This window comes from Copadichromis virginalis, linkage group LG7 (assembly GCF_057382275.1).
Source record: "Copadichromis virginalis isolate Kocher_CV1m ecotype Utaka linkage group LG7, C_Virginalis_male_GT1.1, whole genome shotgun sequence".
Classification (NCBI taxonomy): Eukaryota; Metazoa; Chordata; class Actinopteri; order Cichliformes; family Cichlidae; genus Copadichromis; species Copadichromis virginalis.
Genome location: NC_140624.1, coordinates 9,775,416 through 9,802,471, shown reverse-complemented (window position 1 = coordinate 9,802,471; position 27,056 = coordinate 9,775,416). Strand labels below are relative to the sequence as shown.

The 27,056-nt window shown below is 43.3% G+C and overlaps 1 protein-coding gene across 1 annotated transcript in view; it reads right to left on the bottom strand.

Annotated features, from left to right (window-relative positions):
* shank3a (SH3 and multiple ankyrin repeat domains 3a) overlaps positions 1-27,056 on the bottom strand; it is a 255,418-nt gene that overhangs the window by 149,945 nt on the left and 78,417 nt on the right. The window lies entirely within an intron of this gene.

Genomic DNA, 27,056 nt, shown 5'->3' with positions numbered 1-27,056 from the left:
CGTATTAACAAAAGCATGACCCTCTAACCGATACTTATCTAAAACTAATTCGATGTTTTTTTCCAGAAAAGTCTGTTCTTTTCGCCTTTCTCCAAAACATAGCGTTAGAATAGAGTTAGGGTCTACACTAATGATGACTTAGACCTCACAGGGTTACGTGAACCTGGTCCCAGTACAGTCCCTTATAAGAGGATTGTCTATTTCCAAACACCTTTTTTTTTGTTTTTATCACTAAAATGGGATAAGGTATTTTGGCGATAACAAACAGCAGTCACCTTTTTTCTCTCACTCTTCCATCTCTGCTTGTAACAAGTCAACCATGAAACATTGATGCTACAAGTGAACACGGCACGAGGCCACATCTGGCTCCTCTAAAACTAATATAAACACAAAATAACTCAATTTGTGTCTATCATAACAAGCATCCATACACATAAAATGAGACAGCCTGACTCCTTTTGATAATTACATGCTACATGTGACCGCAAGATTTTCAGTTCGATTTTGAGTATCATTATCTAATAAACACGCTTATTTTAATCTTAAGATTTACAGGCCATAGGAAACAGACTACCATTTTAAACTACCTCACTAAATCCCATAGCGTAAAGTAGAGACACCATCTAAGGGTTTACATCTGAACTACCACCACGTTACACTCCTGAGATGAAGGGGGGGGGATTGATTCAATTAACTCGGATTAATGGGCTACCATCAAGATTCAGACACCTTGGGAGACATTGCATTAACACACACGTGCTGCAGACTCTGTTCACAAGGAAAATGCTGAGGCTGGACCATCCCTAATTATGGACAATGGTGCGTGATTCAGGCTGTCGATTTGATACGAGTACTTGAGTTTAATTTGTGTTGAAGTGGTGATGCTGTCAAGGAAAGTAGAACAGAAAAGGATAGGTGTGTGCTCGTAATTTGTCCTAAGTGCCACATTACCAGTTTTACACGAATCTTAATGACAAAAGGGGTTTTAATGTCTACTTCCTGTTCATAATTGTTATCTACAAAGATAGCAAACTTTATTTTAACTTAAAAAAGTTGATCATGCATGGAGGTTTTTTCACAGACAACAGAGATCAATTAATTGGTAAAAATATTTATTTCTGTCTGCTGATCTCTTTCTGTGAGCTAATGATGTATATAATTATACTGACACTATCCACTCCAGAGCAAGACATACACAGATCTGCAGAAAAATGTTAGGCACTAAAAGCAAGGTAAGCTTACTCTAAAGATAATTTCATGAATAGATTACTAAGTCACACTCTCCTCTTTGCTCCCTAAAACAGATAACAAACTGCAAACAGAACAAAATCAATCAAATTAATCTTCTTTATGACCGACCTTTACATTTAAAACAGCCCCAGTTCTCCGAGGCAAGTGCTTAACAATAACGAGATCTCCAAAAATCTTGGTGATCTCACTACAGTTCTTCTGTAAGCTGAGGCTGCCTCAATTACTTATCTCTTTTTTAACATAATTGCAGACTGTACTGATTATATTGTTATCAGGAGAAGAAGAGAGGTGCTAAATGATCAAGTGAGGAAAAGAGAGGAAGAACAGAGTGTAAGAGTACTAGTGTAAAGGACGGACTGTGTCAATGCCTATAAGAGCGTAGAAAGAGGAAGACAGGAATTGTAATGGCGAGTGCACGAGCAAGAGAAAGATAGATGTGTAGTTCTAGCAACTTAAAATCGAGTAGCTTTAAGATGAAACTTGGAGCTACCCTACTTTTTTTTTTTTTATCTGCAAGGAACCCTGGACCTGAATTTCTAAAGAGATAGCAGGCTGTAATCTCCAGTCAGCGGTCACTGCAGAGCCATCTTTGTAGTAAACCCCTATGAAGTTCAGGTGGTAAATATGATAGATTTTTATATGAGGAGGAATCATTATAACCCGTATTCTTGATACTAGGGCTGCCACAAACGATTATTTTGATAGTTGACTAGTCACCGATTATTTTTGCGATTAGTCGACTAATCAGATCATCATCCATTGAACGTAAAACGTACAGCTTATTGCACCAGCAGCATCTGCTCTTATATAACTATCATTAGCTTTTAGCTTTAAGTGTTTAAGGTCTGTGCTACCTAAATATAAAGACAAGATGATAGTTTATTAAATTTTAATGAAGTTTGCAGATTGTTTTGGTGAAGTTTAATAAACTCCTTGCTATCTAAAATATAACAGGACACCGGAGTAAATTCTCAAGCATCTCACACTTCTGATAATCAGCTGTCTGCTTGACATTTATTCAGCTGTGTAAAAACTATAACTTTAATCTCAGCCAAACCGATTTACTCAGGAACAAATAAAATACTGAAAAAAGCCAAACAATAACATTTCAAGTTATCTAAGTGACTTATATATCATGTTTAACCTGAGTAGCGAAAGACGGTGGTGGGTTTGAAAACGATCTGCCGGGAGTCCGGTGTTCTCACGGCTCTAGTGAGCCTCGCCCCCGGCTAGCTATCGAGCTAGTGGGTAACAGACGTCTCCGAAAACGTCGGAGCGCTTTTGAAAATATGCGGTGTCTTGATAAACTGAGCAGATATTTGAGGTTTACACAGCTACATTCTCGCCTGAAAATATGTTAAACGTTTATTTTGTGACCCAGAAAGATTAATAAGAGTAATATTAAAACTAACTAGCTGCCGCCATTGTTGGAAACTGAGCTGGGCTGCGCTATGAATTCTGGGATACAGCTTCTTCTTCTTCGGGGTTTAACGGCAGCTGGCATCCTTGTACATGCAGTGCTGCCATCTTCTGTTTCAGTCCGTTTTTACACTCTTAAATCCTGCTACTTATTCCTGCGTCTTTGGGATCTTACAAAGCTTCAAACGACGCGTCGATTATTAAATTCGTCGACGACGATTTTGATAGTCGACGTAATCGTGACTAGTCGACTAATCGTGGCAGCCCTACTTGCTACACACAGAAACATAACTGCACATGGAAATAAACTACTGGAACTGCATTATTTAAGACTTAAAGCACCAAAAGAAACTTGTCAGGGAGTGGGAGAGCCTCAATACTCACTCAGATCACTCGTGATCTACAGTACAGTACAGTGCACCACCTCAAACACACACTAAAAGGTGTTGCTGCAGAGATATTCTTCAGCAGCTTCCTCTGCTTCTTCTTACACCAAACTTTGTGTCTCCCTCAGCCTCTCTAAAACACACGGTGCATTTTAAATGAACAATCTATTTATCTGCATCCTCCGTGGAAGCACGAGCGCAATACAGAGGGCTATCCTGCATCTTAACAATCACATCAGGCAGGTGCAGCACGACGCTGTCTGCAGTCAGTAAACAGTGTGAGCTTACATAATACATTTTACACAGTTTTTTAAGAGAGGAAACAATTTGGTTTCAAGGGACAGATTTATCCTGCCTATTGGCCTGTCTGTGTTCGCTCTAGTGTCTCTTTTCTTAAATTTGCATAACATCAGCCAGTTACTTTTCGGGGTGTGCCAAAGAGCAGTGCACCCCAGCTGGTTGCCAAGGAAACTTGCTGAAATTTACCAGCCTCTCTGATTAAAGCTATTTAAGCAAATTTCTTCAACTAACCTTCCTGAGTAAGACATGCATCTAGCCAAATGTGTAGCAATGCCACAGATCCTTTGATTGAAAATACTTTTTCTATTTATGAATAAGTTCAAAACTATGTCCCCGAAGCAAGAATACAATTCAGCAGACTTCTTTAAACTCAACCTCCTATCAACTGACAATATGAGATGTTGTCCCAGACCTGCCTGTCTGTCCACTGTTGCTATAGCCCACAGTCACTCTTTAGTGATGGAGTCTGTCAAAGTTTAAGGCCCCTTTGTGGTATTGCCAGACCTTTTTGTGAAATTGCTGTAGACATGCCTGAACTCATGTCATGATACAGGTACATCACCTGTCAATAACCCTTCTCTGCTTTTCATCAAATTTAATCTTTTTCATGTCACTGTGGTGATGTTAGATTTTAGACAGCTGGATCGCTTCTTACAGATTTTTTTAAGAGTGTGGTCTCAAGGATGTGTCAGGGAGTGACAAGTTTTCAAGTATCAGCTTAAAAGATGCATATTTCCAGGTGTGAATATCATCCTATTCAAAGCAATTTCCTAACTTCTGCATGTGTTCCAATGCGAGTGCGCATGTTTGGGCACTCTCTTGCCTAATAAAATGCGGAAAAAAGGGCATGCGCGCTTTACTTAATCTGCATAAGTGACTGAAATGAGATCTAAAATCACATTATCTGTTCCTAATAAAAAAACTAATGTTTTCATTGTGGGCCTTCACTTCTCCCTGGAGGATGAATAACGTTCTCAGCTTTATGTCTCGCTTTTTGAGATGCCTGCTGGGCTTGAATGAAACTGACATCATCCTTCGAGTGCCTCTTTACCAAGAGTCACAGCACAAAGAGGTATGACAGCAGAAAGATGCCAGTCACAGCCCAGGGTCTTCAGACATTCCGGTAAATTCTTGGAGAAATATCAGCATAATATCCACTGTGTTTCTTGCTTTATAAAAACAATCAGTACAGTGGCACACAATGCAAGTGTGCGTCCCAGGTCACACTGCTTCCTGTATGCCTTCCCTGTTGTCATTCCACAAACGACAACCCTTCACTTTATCAGCTTACCTGCATGCAGAATCTCGGATACTTTTATCGCTACTGATTTCACTCTTTGCCAGGTTGCTGAGACTTGGATGTGTCTGCAGTACAAAGAAAACAACTCCTAAATGGAAAAAGTGGATGACCACACCATGAAGCCACACATCTAAGTCTAGCCCAAGCTGTGCAGTTGAGTCAGTCACAGACCACACTGGTATTTTTTTTCTGGTAATAAAGTCAAGTAGAATTAAAAAATGCAGCAGCATAAATGGAGATAAAATGCATTTAGGTGGGTTACTGCTTAGAGCGACCCTTCAACTTGTTACTTCTAAAAATCTAAAAACACAGTATAAACAGTTAATGATTATGGATGTAACTTTTAAATCCCTGGATTCATCTCCTGTCCTTTAGGCAAGTTACAATTTCTCTAATTTGCTGAAAGAATAACCTTATCATTTTAGTCTTTATTAACTGGTGAGTAGATATCATTTTCATGTCCTATACTTGCATAAAACTATTAGTAACAGCTCTTAAAATAAATATTTTATTATATTTGTCCATCTAAATTTTATCATTGAGGCTAAATAAATCCAAAGGGTCACTTCTTCAGAACAGATTCAACAAAAACCTCAATATTGCAACCTTCATAAAGATATGACTAAAACCATGTATGCCAGCTGGGAATAGTCAGGTTATCTTATGACCAAACATTTTGGCAGTTGCAGTAAATTCAGATCACTGCATCACACAAACCTCAGTGTTGTTGATCTACACTGACATGTTCTCTCATGCAGCACAAAGTCATGGCACTTACATACATATAGCCAGAATTACCCAGTTACTGAGCATACGAACACACACAACATGATATGAGTTCACACATTAGTAGTTTAAGGGTGAGACAGAGACGTACTTTAATTAGGGACTCTAAGGAGAACACAGAAGAAGCGTGAGAAATTATTAGCACTAAGCTAAAAGCTAAAACTGGGGGTCAAGGCACATGTCAGGTTGCGCACTTATTTATTTTATTATAAAATATAAAAATAACTGGGTACTCACAAAACTAGCTAAAATAGGATACATTGTCTTTAGTTTTGTTCATATTAGTCAAATTTGTTATTGCACGACACTTTCTTTCACATCTTTGTGTCTTCACTTGGGAGTTCACACACAGACAACTGCACTTAAAAAGTGCTGTATTTATACACACCAGCACGCCCGTCCAACTGCTTTTTAACACAAATATCTAATCAACCAATCACATGGCAGCACCTCTGTGTATTTTGACAGGTAGACATGGTTAAGATGACCTGCTAAAGTTCAAACCGAGCATTAGAATGGGGAAGAAAGGCAATTTAAGTGCTGGTTGCCAGATGGACTGGTCTAAGTACTTCAGAAACTACCGATCTCTTGGGATTTTCCCATGAAACCATCTCTAGGGTTTATGTAGAATGGTTTAAAAAAGAAAAATAGGCAGTGCTGTGCAGTTCTCTGAATGTAAATACTCTGTTGATGTCAGAGCTCAGAGGACAATTTTAAAAAAAAGCTTTGAGCTAACATAACAGCAATCCAAACTCATATCACAACTTCTAAAACAAAGGTATGCAGACAAGCATCTCTGAATGAACAACACTTCAAAACTTGAAGCAGATGAAGCACAGCAGCATAAGTTCAAGCCATTCATGTCAACTAAAAGCAGTAAACCGAAGCTATAAATCATACAGGCTTGCAAAAGTTGGACAATAATTTAATTCAGTGCAGTTCAATTTTATTTATATAGCACAAATCACAGTCACCTCAAGACAATTTATACTAAACAAGGTAAAGACCCTTCAATTTTCAATAATAAAATAGAAGATCTAAAATATGTTCCCTGGACTGATAACTCTCAATTTCTGCTGAAAATATGCCTTGTATCAAAGGCTGAGGTTGTTGGTGATGTAATGGTGTGGGAGATCACTTTTATGGCACACTTTGGGCTCCTTAGCATAAAATGAGCATCATTCCAACGCCGCTGCCTACCTGAGCGTTATTACTGGCCATGTCGATCCCTTTATGACCACACTGTACTCATCTTTGGATGGCTGCTTCCAGCAGGATAATGTTCCATGTCACAAAGCTCAGCTCAGCTCAAACTGGTGTCTTGAACATGACAATGAGTTTACTTAAATAGCCTCCACAGTCACCAGATCTAAACCAGGGATGTACCTACAAATCTTCGCCAACTGTGAAATGGTATCATAATGGTTTATTATTGCAGTACGTTTTCCGAACTTGTTAAAAAATGCCACTGACAAGTATACTCCATGTTATAAGAACTCTTTAGAATCTTCTACTTCCCATCTGTCTCATTCAGACACCATGTTCTTTATGCATGCATAATTGGACAAGGACACACACCAGCACACACAACAAATATCGATTAAAGTCCTCTTTTCCATTACTGTTGACAGGCGAGACTGATATGCCAACAAGATTTACAGTTAACGCCAGTCATCACTGAGATATGAACACTCCAATAAGACACAGACTCAGAACTGCATAGTCAAGTCAAGTCAAGTCAAGTTTATTTATAGAGCACATTTAAAAACAACCAAGGCTGACCAAAGTGCTGTACAGTAAATACAGATAAAAATACAATAGAACACAATTTCGTAATAACACCTCGCTGATAAAAATAAAATAAAAATATATAAAACAAATAAATTAAACCTTTCTAAAAGCCAATGAAAAGAGGTGAGTTTTAAGAGCGGTTTTAAAAGTTTCTAGGCTTTTGGAGAGTCTGACGTGAGGAGGTAAACTGTTCCACAGTCTGGGTGCAGCCACAGCAAACGCCCTCTCTCCCTTTGTCTTTAATTTATACCTGGGAACATCTAAAAGCATCAGGTCGGCTGACCTCAAAGATCTCCTGGGGCGATAAGTACTAAGGAGTTCTGACAGGTAAGAAGGTGCAGTGCCATTTAAAACCTTAAAAGCCAGCAATAAGATTTTAAAATCAATCCTAAAGGCAACTGGGAGCCAGTGGAGAGAGCAGAGAACCGGAGTGATGTGGTCTCTTTTTTTTGAACCGGTCAACAGGCGAGCGGCAGCGTTCTGCACCAGTTGAAGGCGATGTAGACAGGAACGATCTAGGCCAGCATAGAGGGAATTGCAGTAGTCTAGCCGTGAAGTAATAAAAGCATGGACCACTCTTTCTAGATCGTTCCTGCAAAGGTAAGACTTGACTTTGGCTAAAATCCGCAAATGATAAAAAGATCCCTTAACTACAGAGCTGATTTGTTTATCAAGTTTAAAAGCATTGTCAAAAATAACACCAAGACTCTTAATGGAAGAAGTGCAATCGGAGGTTAGGGGTCCCAAAAAGTCAAGAGAGAAGTTGGGATCTTTAGGAAGCCCAAACACAATGACTTCAGTTTTGCTTTCATTAAGGTGTAAGAAGTTAAGAGTCATCCAAGTCTTAATGTCAGACAAGCAGGAGAGTAGCGGCTGCAAAGAAACATTGCAGTTCAACCTCAGAGGGAGGTAGATCTGAATATCATCGGCAAAGATGTGGAAGGACACATTATGTTTACGGAGCACATCGCCCAGAGGGAGCAAGTACAGAATAAACAACAGGGGGCCTAGTATGGACCCCTGAGGTACGCCACAGGTTAAAGGAGCTCTGGGAGATGACAGTTCACCAAGGTGAACAGAAAAACTCCTATTATTCAAATAGGACTGGAAAAACTTTAAGACAGTGCCCTTTAAACCGACACAATGTTGAAGGCAGGATAGCAGTATGTTGTGATCAACAGTGTCGAAGGCTGCTGTCAGGTCCAGGGTTACTAAGACAGCAGCACAACCAGAGTCAACAGTTAAAAGCAAATCATTAAAAACTCTCAGAAGGGCGGTTTCTGTGCTATGCCGAGCTCTAAAACCAGACTGGAACTTCTCATAGAGATTGTTATTGTCAAGAAATAGCTGGAGCTGCGTGAGGGCGGCTCGTTCCAGTACTTTAGACAGAAAAGGGAGGTTGGAAATGGGCCTATAGTTAGAGAGTAGGGATGGATCTAGATTAGGCTTTTTAAGGAGAGGTTGAACAACAGCGTGCTTGAAGGGTGTTGGAAAACAACCAGAACTGAGGCAGGCATTGATCAGGACCAGAAGGAAAGGTCCGACTGAGTCCAGAACCTGCTTCAGAAGCCGAGAGGGGATAGCATCGGTGGAACAGTTGGTAGTCTTAACCTTGCAGACTATTTCATCCAGCTGAGAGAGAGAGATTGGTTCGAACTGATTAAAGGCAGAATGGCACAAAGACAAAACACAGGGATTGGAAGGTGAAGATGGAATGACAGACTGCAGGGAGGAAATCTTGTTTACAAAGAACTTTAGAAAGTCATTACAGAGGGTGGCAGAAGGTGTGAGGCTGGTGGATGTGTAAGGATTTACAATGGAATTTAAAACACGAAACAGAGTCTGAGGTTTATGGACACTACTGCTAACCAGGTTTGATATGTAGGAGGACTTGGCCTCTTTAACGGCTTTCTGATAGGTTGAAAGAGAGTCTCTGAGGATATTAAAAGAAATGTGCAGCTTGTCCTTTTTCCATTTTCTCTCAGCACACCTACAGGTGCGCCTGACAGCACGAACAGAGTCTGTAATCCAGGGTTCAGCGTGAGCTTTGGGACGGAGTGTTTTTAGGGGAGCGATGAGGTCCAAAATAGAAGTACATGTTGAGTTGAAAAGAGCAGTTAAATCTTCTGCACACAAGGAATCAATCCAGTCCACCGTGGAGAGCTCAGAGTTGCTAAAAGTAGCAGAAAACTGAGATGGTACATGGGTATTGATGATCCGGTGACGGCGTGAAGGAGGTTTAACTGCAGCATCAGAACAATGTGCAGTGGCAGAAAATAGAACAGGAAAATGATCGGAGATACACGCACTCTCACAAATTTCAGAGATGTGGATACCCAAGCCGTGAGACATGACAAGGTCCAAAGTGTGACCCTTCTCATGTGTGGAGCCAGACACACACTGAGTAAGGTTGAAGGAATCCAACAGTGAAACAAAGTCTCTAACCAGGGGTTTAGATGGACAGCACACATGAATATTCAGGTCACCAACAATAAGAAAATGATCGAAATCTACTGAAAGCCCTGAAAGGAATTCCCCAAACTCACTGATAAAGTCCTTGTTAAATTTGGGAGGACGATATACCACTGCAATCAGTAACGGAGTGGATGAGTTTAGTTTAAAAAGCTGTAGTTCAAAGCTGGAAAAAGAGGAAAAAGAAATCTGATGGCAGTCATAAACAGATTTAAAAACACAGGCGAGGCCTCCGCCTTTGCCAGAGGACCTGGGAGTGTTTAAAAAACAACAGCCTGGAGGAAGAAGCTCAGAGAAAGCCACAGTCTCACCAGCGCGTAACCAGGTCTCCGTCAGGAACATAAAATCCAAGTCGTAAGAAGAGAAAAAATCCTTGAGCAGAAACGTCTTATTGGAGAGGGATCGAGTGTTGATCAAAGCCATAGATAAGGTGAGATCAGTAGCTGTCATCGGGGTTGATATGCGGGTGAGTGGGCGTAGGTTAGAGTTTGTAGCACCAAATCTGCGGATCCGTGGCTGTAGGAGAGCCGATGACCGAGGACCCGGAACGGAAACAGCGAGCGACGGACCCGGAGAGTCACGCAGGAAGGGAGCAAACACCAGGCGTGGGCCGGAGATGGCAGAGAGTCGCCTACCAGAGGAGAACGCCGCCGCCGGCATGGCGAGGAGTGAGCCAGATGACCGAGGGAGGCGCGGGCCAAGAGGCGGGCCTACCGGTAAAGCCGGAGCAACAGCAGGCGGAGTTTGAGAGACGGTTTTCACCCAGGGTCCTCTGGGCTGGAGTGAGCCCCTCACCGCAGCAGAGTAGCAGAAACCCATCTGAGCGAGGGGAGGATCAGCCAGGCAGGAGAGTGATAGAAATGCCTTTGTGCGAGCCAGGAGACCACTTCGCTTCCCTCGTCTTCTCCAACGTTTTTTCCGGTGTAGCTTGGGAGGGAGGAACCAGGTGCGACGTAGGTAAGGTGGAATACCATCGAACAGTGGAGGCACACCGCTTGTTTGTCCATCAAAGACAGAGGACAAAGGTGCTGACACTGCTGAGTCTCGAATAATAAAGAGAGTTTGCCGGTCATAAGTCTGGAGCGAGTTGATTTCCACAGTTAAGGCAAAGAACAGCAAACAAAAAACCAAAAAACAGGAGGAGGAGTGACGGCGAGCCGAACATACTGGCGCCATCTTGTACTAAAAATAGGCACATAAACACTTAGATACTACACAGCGATTTGCAATAAATAAATACGTTTGTACCTGCTTTTACTCTTTTTTGCATTTTGGATTAGATTACTTTGAAACATTTTTAAAACCTTCACTATAAAAACTGTATTTTTAACCAAACCCCATTTTGATTTATCCAGCAGCTAACTGTGAAATTACAACCTGGCTGCTCTATAAGCATCCGTGTGATAAAATCAATTCGATCTAGAGAAGCAGAGAGTTCAAGGTAGGTAAGACAACACTGTGTGCGTAATCTTTTAAAAAATTTTGTCACGGTCTGCAGAGGCAGGTCGTGCGGTGGTGTGTGTAATGGACCCAGGAGCGTACACAAGTGAGTAGACGGGAGTGAGTTTAACAGAAAGCGAGCCTTTAATATGACTGAAGACCAGGAATACAAACACAGCAGGGATAGCGTGGCTAAACTATAACTAAACTGGGAAAACTAATACTGTGACAAACTAAGAGAACTCTGAGACGAAGATGATCACAAAAGACTGATCGTGAAAACATGGGGGTGAGAACACAGACGACGCGACACAGACTGTACGAAACACAGACTAAATACACATGAGGGAAGATCAGGGGAAGTGGATGCACACGGGGAACACAGGTGACACTGATAATCATAACAAGACACGGCAGGAGTGAACGTAACACTGATGGGAGATGGGCAAAGTAAAGCAGGAAGTACACAGAGGTTCAAACAGGAGGAGAGAGAGCACGGGGAGAACGCAGACATAACGGGCTGGGGAAAACATAGAATAAAGCACAAAGAGAGACGAGGGCTCATAAATACACAGAGGGGCACACAGGGGGTAAGAGTCACGAAGGGAAAACACATAAGGAACAACGTAACAGATCAACCCAGGAAGCATGGCCTAAATAAAGAACAAAATACAAAAATACATGAAAACTAAGAATACTGGGCCCACATGGCCCAGGACCATGACACCACCCCCCCCTAAAGGGCTGGCTCCCGACAGCCCAAACCCGAGAAACAAAACACAAGCGAAACAGAAAACACCCCACCCAGGGCGGGAGGCGGGGGACCAGGACGGAGGGAACAAAACGAACCAAAAACAAGGAGCACGAGAACAAAACTGAGTCCACAAATACACAAAAGAGTCCAGAACAGGAAGGCGAATGTCCAAAGAGGCCCGAAGGCCAACCCGAGAGGCGACAACACAAAAGTCCAGTCCAACCGTTCCGGAGGCCGGCCACGGGAAAGGTGGCCACGGTGACAGAACAGATCCGGAGGCCGGCCGCGCGGAAGGCAGCGGCGGCGGCGAAGGCGGAGCAGTTCAGGGGGCCGGCCGCGCGGAAGGCAGCGGCGGCGGCGAAGGCGGAGCAGTTCAGGGGGCCGGCAGTGCGCAAGGCGGCGGCGAAGGCGGAGCAGTTCAGGGGGCCGGCAGTGCGCAAGGCAGCGGCGAAGGCGGAGCAGTTCAGGGGGCCGGCAGTGCGCAAGGCAGCGGCGGCTCTCCAGTGTCAGGCGTACTGGCCGAGGCCCGGTGGGCACAGGACCAGTCGAGGCGGGACCAGTCAAGGCGGGACCAGACGAAGCACAGGCTGAGGCGGGACCAGACGAAGCACAGGCTGAGGCTGGGCCAGGCGACGACTCTGAGGCTGGGCCAGGCGACGACTCTGAGGCTGGGCCAGGCGACGACTCTGAGGCTGCAGCAGGCGAAGCACAGGCTGGAGCTGCAGCAGGCGAAGCAGAGGCGGAGGCTGGACCAGGCGTGGCCGAAGCAGGAGCTGGTGCTGAGGCTGGACCAGGCGTAGCAGAAGCAGAAGGTGGCTGGATGGGCGGCTCGGGCCCTCCAGCTGACGTGGCATGGTACTGGAGGGGCTCCTCGGGCCCCCCAGCTGACGTGGCATGGTGCTGGACGGGCTCCTCGGGCCCCCCAGCTGACGTGGCATGGTGCTGGACGGGCTCCTCGGGCCCTCCAGCTGATGTGGCATGCGGCTGAACGGGCCCCTCGGACCCTCCAGCGGAGACAGGCGGCTGAACGGGCCCCTCGGACCCTCCAGCTGACGTGGCGTGGGACTGGACGGGCTCCTCGGGCCCCCCAGCTGACGTGGCATGAGGCTGAACGGGCCCCTCGGACCCTCCAGCGGAGACGGGAGGCTGAACGGGCCCCTCGGACCCTCCAGCGGAGACGGGAGGCTGAACGGGCCCCTCGGACCCTCCAGCTGACGTGGCATCTGAGGAGGCCCTGGGGAGAGTCTTAAGCTCAGAAGCGACTGGTGAGGCAGCACATAGAACACTGTTAGCATGACAAGCTTTGAAAACATAATTTCTCAGGTCATGAACACTTTCGGTAACTCGAGTAGTAGATGCCAACTCCCTGTCGGTATTGTCAACACAATAGTTCATGGTAGGATTGCACATAAGTCCGTAGCTGGATTCAGAGTCACATAAAGAGGCAGGCATGCTTATGGCTGGCCTAACAGTCTGCGACTGAGAAGCAGTAGCATCAGAGCTCACGTTCCTGTGCATTTGGTCTTGAGCACTGTCTGCAATCCCACCATCAGGGAATACGGAACTAGACTCCACTACGATCTGCACGCGGGGGTAACACTCCGTCTCGGCTGTACGAGTTTGCTGCAGTAGATAACAGTCTGAGGCGGAGAGAAAGCTCACGCCATTCCTAGCAGGCTCAGAAGCAGACTGTACAGTCGACGTGTGAATCCCTTTCACTGTCTCATGAACCTTTGCTCCATGTGGTGCGGCTATGGGAGCAACACTAGAAAAAGTCCTGGATTCTACAGGGTCAAGAACGTTGTCTGTGGTTTCGTTGTGTGGTTTTTCAAAACAGTTACACACAGTCCTTTCATTATCACAACACTGCTCTGACTGGCCCTCATTCGTAACTAGAGTTAGGTCAGTCACAGCATGGGTGTCTATGAAATCATGATTAATGGTAGAGCAGTCTTTGGCACCAGTTTCTTCATAGCTGGGCCCACAAAAGGGCAACCCAGTACACTCCACTATATCAGGTTCATGAGATGAAAAAGCACAGTCACTCACCTCCGTTATAAGAGGAGTCTGGGGCAAAACTAGGACGGGTGCTGACTGGACAGCTGCTGCCCCCACCTCTTCAGAGACTTCAGCACAGTACAAACAGTCTGTAGTTGCTCCTTGAGGAAAGCTAGGCAGTCTCTCTTCAGACTCGGTAGATGGTTCACGCAAAGTTTCAAACCTGGCATGAGGTGGCTTGGTAATCGTTAAATTGTCAGAGGTAATAGGATTAAATTCTTGATCACCCACACAACTAGGACTGCTCGCTAAGGATGTCAACACATTAAATCGAAAGTCGTCTGATACAGAATACTTTGAGTCTGACCCCTTACTCCCAGCATCTTTCATTATTCCAGAAAAACCCACCGATTGCAGGCTCACTGTGTGAGACGTAACGTCCTCATCACTAGTTACCTCAGAAAATCCCTTTGACTTGAGGTCTTTGGCTAAGGGGCTAGATACGACGTCAGAAACTGAGTCAGGGGTACTCACGGCTGGATGGCTGATGGGAGTTAAAGCCTCAGATGGCATTAACTGAGGGACCTCCTTAGGGTGGGGCTCAGAGCGCCGGCGGCGAGAGTGCCGCTTCTTTCTATCCGTGGAAGCGGGCGGGGTGAGCGGTGGAAGTCCCTGGCAACTCCGGGGACCCCCAAGAGCCAGTCGAGTTCCCCGGAAAGAGCGCTCGTCATGATCAGGAGCGAGCCACGGCTCCCTCCCGAACTCTTCCACTAGCTGTGCGCCTGCGGCGTGCTGCTGCCCCTCGTGATCGACGTCCAGGACCCCCACAGCGTCCGCGGGACGCTTCGTGGAGGGCGAGACAGGACGTAGCAGTGCGCGACGGCGGCGAGAACGCCGCTTTCCCCTTGAAGCGGCTGTGGACAAAACCCGACTGTCCCTGGCGACCGGCTCCTCGTCCTCCAACCACATCCGTGCTAGAAAGACAGCAGGGGACGAGTAGTCCGATCGGGGCGGCGAGGGCGGGCGGCAGGTGCGAGGTGGGGAAGTTGGCGAGAACTCCTCCTCGGGGATGAGCCAGGGCTTCCAGCGGAGCTCGTCCTCGCGATACGCCCGTAATACCTGCTGCCGCTCCTCCTCACCAAAGTCAATAGCAGCTGGCATCTCCTTGAGCCGCGTAGTGCAGTCAGGCGATGGCGAGGAAGCGGAAGCCGATGGAGCGTGAGCCGAGGGTGTGTCGGCGGTGAGCCACACCGTACCGATTCTGACCGCTTCAGGCTCACGAGGCAGCGGGGAAACAGAGCTACAGCATGGCTCAGGCGACGGCTCACGCTTACCGGGCAGCTGCTGTCGCGGGCGGAGTTGGAGAGTGGAGGCGAGAAAGTCTATGATGAGGGGATGCAGCGCCTCCCATAACCAGGGGAATGCGGACACGCATACTCCGGCTTGGCGGGCTAGCTCAACCCATTCCTCCTCCCCGGAACACTGCAGCCAACCGCCGCATAGCGACTCCACTGTCCGAATGATCTCCTGGTCTTGTGACGCTGGGTCCGGCATGGTCGCATCGTACTGTCACGGTCTGCAGAGGCAGGTCGTGCGGTGGTGTGTGTAATGGACCCAGGAGCGTACACAAGTGAGTAGACGGGAGTGAGTTTAACAGAAAGCGAGCCTTTAATATGACTGAAGACCAGGAATACAAACACAGCAGGGATAGCGTGGCTAAACTATAACTAAACTGGGAAAACTAATACTGTGACAAACTAAGAGAACTCTGAGACGAAGATGATCACAAAAGACTGATCGTGAAAACATGGGGGTGAGAACACAGACGACGCGACACAGACTGTACGAAACACAGACTAAATACACATGAGGGAAGATCAGGGGAAGTGGATGCACACGGGGAACACAGGTGACACTGATAATCATAACAAGACACGGCAGGAGTGAACGTAACACTGATGGGAGATGGACAAAGTAAAGCAGGAAGTACACAGAGGTTCAAACAGGAGGAGAGAGAGCACGGGGAGAACGCAGACATAACGGGCTGGGGAAAACAGAATAAAGCACAAAGAGAGACGAGGGCTCATAAATACACAGAGGGGCACACAGGGGGTAAGAGTCACGAAGGGAAAACACATAAGGAACAACGTAACAGATCAACCCAGGAAGCATGGCCTAAATAAAGAACAAAATACAAAAATACATGAAAACTAAGAATACTGGGCCCACATGGCCCAGGACCATGACAATTTTAGCACCGCATCAAGACAGTGTGCGAACCTACACTTAGACAGAAGATTTTTTTGTCTTTTATATGCAACCAAAACTAATTATGTCATGGTTATTCTTTTTCATGAGCCACAAAGACTGTTTATCTGTTGCTAAGTGATTTATTTCACTACAGTTAAAACAGTAGAAGCTGAGCTCCTCTGCTGAGAATAGAGGGCTGTAGCAGTTCACTACTGTAGTGCAGGCTATTGGAAATGTTTGTATTGCCTAGGGGCTTCCTTTTTCCCATTGGCTGCAAAGAAGAGAGTCTTACTGTATTGACTTCAAGTATTGTGTTTAAAATGTCTCCAAGAGCACTATCTACTGCACATAGCATTTGATTTTAACTTGATGGTCAAACAGCTGAAGGCTTATGCAATTAGATGCTTTTGGCTTGAAACACAGGACATGCCAGCCATCTATATCTATATAAGCATTGTTGGTTATAGATATAATATTACAATGGAGAGGGATGTCCTCCCTGCACAAACACAATTAATATCTAGACCACTCTTGTGACAAAAGGTCAGTCTGACTGGGCTAATATTAATATCTCTTTATATTCCCAGGCTTCTCTCAGACTAGACTCAGGAAAAAGATAAAAATGAGGATAACACACAAAAGACAGAAAGGGCTAAAAAAGTAATACAGAGGAAAAAAAGCAATGGATTGGTATAAAAAGATCAATGAAACAATCACAGTATTTAATGAGAAATAACTTTCCTATAGTTAGAGCTTGACCGCAGGGGTCCTATTCCTCTGCGGGGCAACCTGCATATGGCCAATAAAGCATTCATTCAATTCAATTCAATTCAATTCAAACTAATATTGTAATGAAAAATGTTAAAGTAAAGAAGAAACACTGTAGAATATTGGCCATACTGGAAGTGCTGGGTTCGAAGGACCACTTGTAGAATATATATATACTGGAAGTGCTGGGTATACAAGTCTGGCCTAAGTCTTCGGTCAGAAAGACTGCAGCGGTCCAGGAGTTTAGTTCACCGTCTTTAATGAAGCTTCACAGAAGATATGCACTTATAATTGTGGCAGGTGCAGTATCGGTGACTATAAGTATGGTTGTAGTCTCATTAATGCACACGGAATCACACAAACTGCGATACAACTGCCATGCTCTGCTGCTGCTTTTCGTCCCTCACTCTCCCTCTGCGTGATGCGCACATGATCACTGGTGCGCTCATTTGGGTGCGCTTGGTTCTTGCCTCTAGACATCCTGAGGCCGAGTCAGCAGGGAATTTGCACAAACACCCTTCAGTCACTGTACGAGTGTTGATAATGTACAGCTTGTCTACCACAGGCAACTCTTCAACATCCCTGACAGCAACAATGTTTATAATGTCACAAACACAACAACCTGCTGATGTGAGTTGACTAAAGCATGAATGAGTTAATAAATAACTACACATAAAACTTTAAGAGAAACCTGTTCATGTTTTGTGTGTCTAAAAGAAAAAAAAAAGAGCCAATAAAGCATTTTTAAATCACCAACTATTAGTATCAGTCTTAAAAATCCTATATTATTATGACTTGACATAATAATAATAATTTAAGAATAACCATAACCTTGGTTGATCATTTCAGGACACTAATATATTGTCTATACTATTATTATTTTGAATCAACAAGAAATAACTAATCGAACTAACCCAGATCGTATGAATAACAACACACAACTAAGCCCAATTACAGAAACAGAGTTCGAGATTTAACACAGTTGCCAATCTTCTCAGGAGTGGATGTTCCAAATTCACCCCAAGGTGAACAAACCACCAGACTTTTGGAGCAATGTCCTCTGGACAGGTGAGACCAAGAGGTTTAATCATAAAGCACAGTGCCATGTTTAGAGAAAACCAAACACAGCATATCAACAAACACCTCATATTGGTGGATGGGTGACGTTTAGATGACTTTTTATTATTTTCATTCATTATTATGCATCAAGATGTAAAAGCTATGCAATAAAGATGAGAGTAATTAAATTTTGGGGGGGTCAAGTACAGTTCTAATACAAGAAAAGAACCTTAAAGCAACAACCACGAGGGTTGGCTTTGTGGATAGCTTATTTTAGCTATCCTGCTACAAATTTGATGTTTTCATTCACTCTCGCTTGTAATACCTCTGCTTTCTGTGGTAAGCTCACTGCAGAATACCTGCTCAGCACCAATGAGCCAAAACATGCTCTTAGCAACTTACTGTTGAACATGGAAGCTTGTCAGACACATAAAACGCTTCTAAAAAGGTAGTTAACAAAATTAACAGTTTACAAACTTAACAATATCTCCAAAGGTTAATACTGTTCATCTGGACGTAGCGTTTTGTGGGAGAAACGTTTCGTCACTCATCCAAGTGACTTCTTCAGTCTCAGCTGACTGCAGGTTTCCCCAATCTTATAAACAGTACATTTGCATAATGACTGAAACCAGCCCACTGAAGGAACAATGGGCTGGGAGGTCAGTTCCTTAATCTTAATTATGCAAATTCTCATGACCACTGACCAAACCCACTGATCTATAGGGCTTTGGAGCGTGATGTCACGGGGGGTGGGCGTGGAAAGGATTTTGGCCCGATCCGCCATTTTGGGGGTCTAGCGCAAGTGAAAAGGGAGCGAAGTCACACACAACAGCCATGGTTCGTATTTGCTGTGTGGTCGGCTGCAATGTTCGATCGCACGACCGGCAAGAGAATAAGCTTGAAAAGGGTTTATCTTTTAATTCTTTCCCAACCCGGAAGCAACATGAGGCAGCTCGTGTATCGATGTTACCAAACGAAGGCGTCCAGCCTGGATAGCAGCTGTGAGACGAGCTGACGTGTAGTTCTCTTCCATCTCCAAATATCTGTTGGTGCTCCAGACATTTTCATTCCGGTAAGTTCTAAATATGTTCATATCACTCTTTATAGCCTATTAGTTTTATTTTCTATGCGCTCTGCGGTCATAGCAAATTAGAACAAACATCCTACTGAGTGATTTTGCAGAACTACCTTCTATCAATAGAGATGCTAATTATTTGGCATTATTGCAGCAAACCAGCCTATGAAATGGATGAAACATCGTGACTGGGTTCCAGTGCTACAAAAGGGACCTGCTTCAAACATACCACCATGCCAATCAGATTACTTCTTCCATGTGAGGGTGAAGAGGTGACCCTCCTGGATAAGATGGTGAAGGTTTGCTGCGTTTTGGTGAACAGTGTGATAATAAAACCAGGGAAAAATGAAACCTGCTCCTGTTAAATATTCTTAAGTATTGTGCTGTTAAAATTGCTGTATTTTTTCAAAAGATACAGTAAATAATGTTAGTAGTGGGTGATGTCATGTAAACACTCATGATTTTGTGTAAACATTTTGTCATTTGTAAAAACTATAAATGACATGGATTCTACATTGTAACTGATGTGATGTTCTATAAGGTGGTTTCAATAAAAAAAAAAAAAAGAGGCAAAAATTAGTTTGTTTCTTTATTCAACTTTTGAACAGTGGTACTCAGTCAGTATATATTCAGTAAATGCAAATTATTTACACGGCAGTGCACTACAGGCATAAATCTAGACCCCTAGATAAAACATTATGGGTCATTCCCACAACCCACAGCTTTACTGTGTTCCAGCAAAGTATCCAATAGCAGTGACAACTCCTCCAAAGTAGCAGGTGGGATTTTTCTGTTTTGAGGACCCCTCCTTTTACCTGTCACTACAGATGGTCTGAGGGGCCGATGGCGCGATATGGCAGCCTCGCTTCTGTCAGTCTGCCCCAGGGCAGCTGTGGCTACAACTGTAGCTTGCTTCCACCAGTGTATGAATGTGAGAGTGAATGAATAGTGGTATTGTAAAGCGCTTTGGGTGCCTTAAAAAGCGCTATATAAATCCAATCCATTATTATTATTATTATTATGTTTTGATTGAGAGCCTTTTTTTGGGCAGCTGAAGAGGAGAAGTCTATCTTATGGCCAACCTCTGGCTGTATCTTGGTCATATTACCCAGCAAAACCCAGTATGCAGGTTCATCTGTAACAGTCCTTGTGCCACAGATCAACACTGTTGCTTCTACATTAAACAGAAGAGCAGCGACATGGCTGCAGGTCTCTGCGACTCCGGCCATACAGGTGCAGTGCGCGGCTTCAACCTTCCCTGTGATGCTCACAGTGACCCATGGCTGCAATGCTGGTTCATTCAGTCTTTGAGAGTGCAGGACCTGAAACACACACAGACAAAGTTCATTTAAAGACAAGAACTAATGAGCCAAGGCAGACATAAATGTGTTTAATCTACTTTATCATAAATGTAACAAAGTGTTTAGAAAGTTAGCACATACATGTAATTTTTCATTTCTTTTTCCATCTATAGAACGCTGCATGTTATATTCTAAATCTGCCTGTTCTCTGTCAGAAACCTGCCTGCAGAAAATGAACCTAAAGGATGTAATGCAAGGATGTCATCACTTTAGAGATGGAGAAAGCATAAAGTGACAATTATGAATCACTTAATATGATAAGGAGATTCTGCAGGTCATTGATCAATATATAAAATTAAAATAAAATGTATTTTTAGTGACACAAGATACAAACATGGAAGCAAGATGTATAATTAGAATTATTTATAATAAATATGAATAAATTAGTGCAATTTCTTTAACCATAAAGAATAACAATCCTTCAGGACAGTGTCACATCAATGCACTGAACTCACTATGTTATCCACCTAACAGCCTCCACATGTTCTCACTGTAATTTCCCCTCATGAATGAATTTATGCTGCACTAATCTGAATGTTTGCAGGGAAATCAAACGCATTTCACTCGCAGTACTCGAGCTGACTTACCTTTGCTTGAATGACGACTTGTACGCGCTGACTCCACAGACAAGGTACGAGAATATGTCAGGCTACATCAATAGCGGTTGGTCTTCAGGGTTTCTACTCCACGGCCGTATTTCATACGGGTCCACATTTCCAATGCACGCTATTTTCTGCAAGTACCGCTGCTTCGCCTCTGGACGCAATCGGTCTCTATACAGTTCATTCTCTTTTGAGCCGCTTTTAAGCATCTTTCTTGTAGTCGTCATTCTAACACAGTGTGTTTGGTTTGATTCGTAGACCCCGAAAATGGCGCTGCGCTCCCATAATGCATTGCGGCGTGACGTCAACTCCAAAGCCCTATAGCCATGAGTACCATTCACAGAGAGTTGGGGAATGGCTGCAATCACAGCATTGTAAGATGGCAAAAGATGTATCCTTAGGCCCCCTCCTCGATTCAGAGATGGTCTTTCCCTTTTCACGTAAATGGCCTCCTTGACTCCGCGCTCAAACCAGCGTTCCTCCCTGTCCAGGATGTGTACATCCTCATCCTTGAAAGAGTGTCCACTCGCCTGTAGGTGTAAATAGACTGCAGAGTCCTGGCCTGATGAGGTAGCTCTTCTGTGTTGTGCCATCCGCTATAAATCCTGGCAATCCTCCTGGCACTTAACAGCGTACACTATGTTACTCTGTTTGTGTCGGGGGACCCGATCCTTGGGGTGGACCAATTTTTGGCGCAGCGTGTTTTGGGGTTTAAAAGCCACAGAAACCCGGTGTTTAGAAAAAATGCATCTCAAGTGCTCCGATACTCCTGACACATATGGGATCACTACAGGTTTTTGCTTGGGCAGCGGTTGTCCTTCTCAAAAAAAACAAAAACACTTAACAATAGTATCAACTGGACAAAAAATAAAAAACAAACAAACTAAAGAAACAGATCGTTTGAGTCAAGGTGTCTGTGTCAGTATTTGGACTGAAAAGTTGCGTTCTTAGTCCTGAATTATTTTCGGGGGCTTGAGCTCAGTCCAGGTCTGTTAATATTTGGTTTCTGCTTCTAAATCTCAATCCATCCATTTTCTTAACAACTTATCCAACTGAGTTGCAGGGAGCTGGAGCCTATCCCAGCTGACACTGAGTGAGAGATGAGCTACAGCCAGGGCAGGTCATCAGAGAGACAGACTACCACTCACACCTACACCCGCACCAATTTACTAGATACACAGGGAAATCCCTTCTCTACTCAGAAAGGCACCAGCAGAACTGTTAATTTGGGTAACACCAGGATAACAGAACTGAAATCATATTTGTTTTTCAGCTACTAAATTTTGCAGCCTGCATTCAACCAATCTACAGTGTAAATCAGGTAGCAGTACTGATTAACAAGTTACTAAACGACAGGTCCCCACTCTTACTGGCTAAGGAAAACAACAGTTGCATATTTGGAAATACGTCAAAATATCATCTGGACTGACGATGCAGGCAGATGGTAGTTAAACAAGAACACACAAAAGGGACAAAAGAGATTAATCTGCCAGGAGGCTACACAGCAGGTACTCAAAACATGATGGCCACATGTTCCACAGAGTACAAAAATGACATAAGGCATAACTGTCACTGGATATATACTCGGTAAATTGGCCAAGAAAAGAATTTGACGCTGATGATATAAAAACAACTTGAACTTTTTTTTTAGCTTTTTTTCAATTTCTGAAATTTCCACTTGAAAACAAAAATCCTATTATTTATTCAGCAACAGATTTACAATTGTGAGGTCAAAATGACAAGCCTTGGGGTTAATGGAGAAGAGACATTTTTAAACTTATAGTCTATTTTCCACATCACGAGATCAAAATTAAATTTAACAGTCCTACAAAAACTGTCATTTTTTACTTTGACTAATAAAAATTCTAAATTTGAATAATTGAGATGGCGTTTGAACAATTAGTCACTAGCACAGACTTTTTAAAAATTTCAACAGCACAAAAAAGACAGCAGGGATGAACCAGCATTGGATTTACACATAACAGACAAGTATCTTTAGTGACTTTATTTCTAGCATCCTGTCAGCAGCCTTTGAATTTCTTTAGTTAGCTTAAAGAAAAATGCTAAAAATAACAGAGTTTAACAGGTATAAAGCTGGATTTTTGCACCAACTAAGCCATCCTCAGTCAGCTGAAAACATGGTCTATCTTGGAACGGTTTGTCGTGCACAGGAAATTGAACAAGGAGAAGTGGGGCAGGCCTAAAAAGCAAAACGAAAACTTTACTAGTATGTAAAAGTTATGTCTTCAGGGTTTCAGTGGAAGGGTCGCTTTGCAAAAGCCATTTTAAAGAAAGGGAAACAGGGAGAAATGACTGAACAATGCCAAATTATACAAGAACTGGAGTGAAAATCAATGGAGTGATGAAACCAAGTTTGAAATTTTGGGTTCAATGGGTTCCATCGGTTTTGGGTGGAACACTGAAAAGTGCAATCATATGTTTAAACACCACACAGTAAAGTCTGGAATCTGCCTGATTGGCAACAGCATAATTTTTTTGCATTGATTCCAAACACACTGCCAATGCAGCAAAACTATACCATGGAGAGAAAACCGCACAATGGAACACTCCCCAGCATGTGGACCTCGACATTATTGAAGCAGTGTGGGATCATCTTAACAGAGAACAGAACAAAAGGCAGCAAACATCCAAAGAAGATGCTCTTCAAGAAGCCTGGAGAACTATTCCTGAAGACTTCTTAAGACTGCCTCAACTTCAATAAATTGCTGCACCTATTTTGTATTTTCCTAGCAAAATATAACGAAATTAGCGGTGACTCAAGACTTTTGAAGAGTACTGTAGAATGAAAAATGTCAAGGACAATGTCTTTCATGAAATATTAAGCCTACATATGTACATGTGCCAAATGTTTCCAGAAAATAACTTACTCAGACAGCAGTTCAAGACAGTAGCAGACAGGAAAAACAGGGTACCTTATAAGCCAACTACACAGGCAGACAGAAGAGGTGGAAAAAAATTCAAAAACAACAGAAAAGACAAAGAGGGCATCACAAAGTGCTAAGTCCAGCACAAAAGGATGTAAAGTGTAAGGAGGGACACCATATGCTGCTACATGCAAGCATGTGAACAGGAAAATATGCACAGAGACAATGAAAGGGCCTTCAAGATGTCTATTTCAGTTCGACCCAATAAGATGCAGCAACTATTGTTACAAACAAGAGAGCTGAAACCTCGAGCTTCCACAAGACAAATGTTTTTTCAAAGAGAAAGCATACTGCGTGTAACCCTCAAACCCAAAGGTCTATATAACAAGACTTGAGGGGTTTTTTTGTTTGTTTTTTGTTTATTTTTAAAATTATTTTCTCAACATCATAATCGTGACAGATTTCTGCATCTGACAGAAAAATGTATTCTGTGAATGGATAAAGAAATGGGATGCACTGAGAGACGTAACACAAAAATAAATGGAGAAGATGGATTAAAGCAGGTAGGCAATAGTGGGGCAGACTATTTACGTGTGTGTCTCCCTCTCTTTTGAGAGATGAATGACACCCATTAGCGGTATTGGGAATCTATCTTTTTTGCTTCTATCACAAAAATAGAATTTTTGTGAAGCTGGGTATGATGAATACCAAATGATACCTATGGTGGGAAAAAAGTACAATCTTTAAAAATAATTTCCCAAACACCCCAACCGAACAAAAGGTGGTACTGACTGCTAATGCAACTGTACTATCTCCTGTTGCCAAAATACAGTTAGAGATTAAATGTTTGCCAAAGACTGAACAGTACTTTTATGTAATGATGGACTTGCTTAGAATAAATTGCAAGCTGAATGACTAAAATCCATTAATTTTCTTCCTTAATTTCCATAATTGTCTTCCATAATTTTAACACCACTCTTTATTTTACTCCATCACCTAACCAGACCTGAAGAAGAAATTCTCAAAACACAGTTCACATGCAAGAATAGCACCAGAAATAATACCCCTACTTCAGATTAATTAGGCTGAAAAAATACTGGGAACTCAACATAATAGGTCAGAGATTGAGAAAGGAATTGTGAAGGAACTATTAACTATTTTATACTCTGGCTTTACTGCATATTGGGCTGTGCTCCACCCTAATTTCTCGCAGAAAAGGGAAAATGTTGCCCAGCATGATCTTTGCATGGTGCTTCATTCTCCTGATCTAGGCTTGAAACACAGCAGGAGATGTGTAATCCTACTTCAGGCAGACTATTCTAGTGTAATCTCCTGCTTACTCAGAGTACACACGAGTCACTTTTGACTGCTCCATAAAAGATTCAAACTGTCAGAATCTGGCCATCTGTCAGCTGCCTCTATGTTTGTCTGTCAGACTTCAGGCAAACTCTCTGTTTGTCTTTCCCTCTATCACTGTGTCATCCCATATGTGTTCTTGCTTTCTTATCCATATACTGGACTAAATGTGACTGAAACTGAAACTAATAATTCGTGGAGCATCTTAACGTTACATAACCACATTAAGGCAATTCCCCGGGCAATGGGATTAGGAATCATGAACATGAGTGCATGTTTGAGTGTGTAACTGTGTAAGCTTGTAAAACCATGCCCAGGTGTGTGTGTGTGTATTCTTTCATGTAACTGCAAATACTTATTCTATATTATACATATTTGCATGCTGAGAGTTTTGAGTTTGAGCTTGCTTGAAAACATTTTTGTCCACACAGGGCTATTCTATAGCACCTTTGGGGAATTCTCTACTTTCTTTTCAGCTGCCTTCCTTTTATTTCCTGCCTTTATTCCTGGCATTCGGTGCTGGAGCCTCACTAAGATACAATGGGTCGTTTCAGCCAAGTATCCAACGACAATGAGGTAATCAACAACAACAAACAGAGCACCAGCCTCTTGCCTTCGCCATCAATGTCTGCAGAATGAATAGAAACGGGACACTCAGCCTAACTTCTTGCAAAAAGCTTAGTAACTGAGCACAAGTATGTAGCGAATGGCTGCCAGGGTATAATCTGTGTTTTGCTTTACAATTAATAGACAATATCTCGAGTATTAATGTGAAACAGAAGGTGAATGGCTAGATAAGTTGATAAGTGTTGACTCAGAGTCATGTGTTATTCCAGAGGAAAGTCACTTCATTTGTCTAATAGTGTGATCTTATATGTGCTACTGACATATATATATATATATATATATATATATATATATATATATATATATATATATATATGGAGCGAGAGAGAGAGAGAGAGAGAGAGAGCAGCAATAGCTGCAGACATATAACATGGGGTCAAGATATGTTGAGCTGAACGTTTTATTTTACAGCCAATCAAACAGTAAAATGCTATTTCTCTGCAGTTAAGTGCAGTTCCAGGCAATCAAATTGAAGATCCCCGTTAACCTCAAAGAAATGGCACCTTGACACTTCAGTGAGAGATGTTCCACTGCACTGCATTACTCAATGTTGTTGAATCTACATGAATGAGATAGCTTGAAAACTGAATGACAGAACTAATTTACTATGTGCCCATTTGTCCTGTTTCACACCACCCTCTGCAGCAATCACATACAGATATGGACACACTTGTGAAGGCGATCAAATGGTTTCAACAGTCTGATGGTTCTGCTTTTATTTTCAGTGGCTGCAATACTACACAGGTACAGGCTACACATTCAGAGAAACTGCAGCTTCATTAGTGGAGGAACAGTGTATGATTGGACCTGTTATACTCTCTGGGCACAGAGCAAACACAGTGGGAAGACGACATGATGAGGTAAAGTTTTACTGTTTAGGTATAACTGTCATGATTCTCTACCTCGTGCCTTCTTGGGCATTTGCAATCACCTCACAGCCTCCGTTACCCCTGATGCCTTTTCCGTTCCTCCCCCTTCCCTCAGACCCCCATTCTCACCCTAAGTGGCCAGTTGTCAAAGTCAGCTGAAGCCCAGTTAATGAAGAGGTAGATTTATTAGCGAGGCAACAGTGGAAAAGGTGGGGAGGGGAGGAGTGGAACCCCCAGAAGCCAGCAAGCAAACACAGCTACTAAGTGTGCATACCAAAAAAAACCAAAACCGAAAACAAGGGAAAAG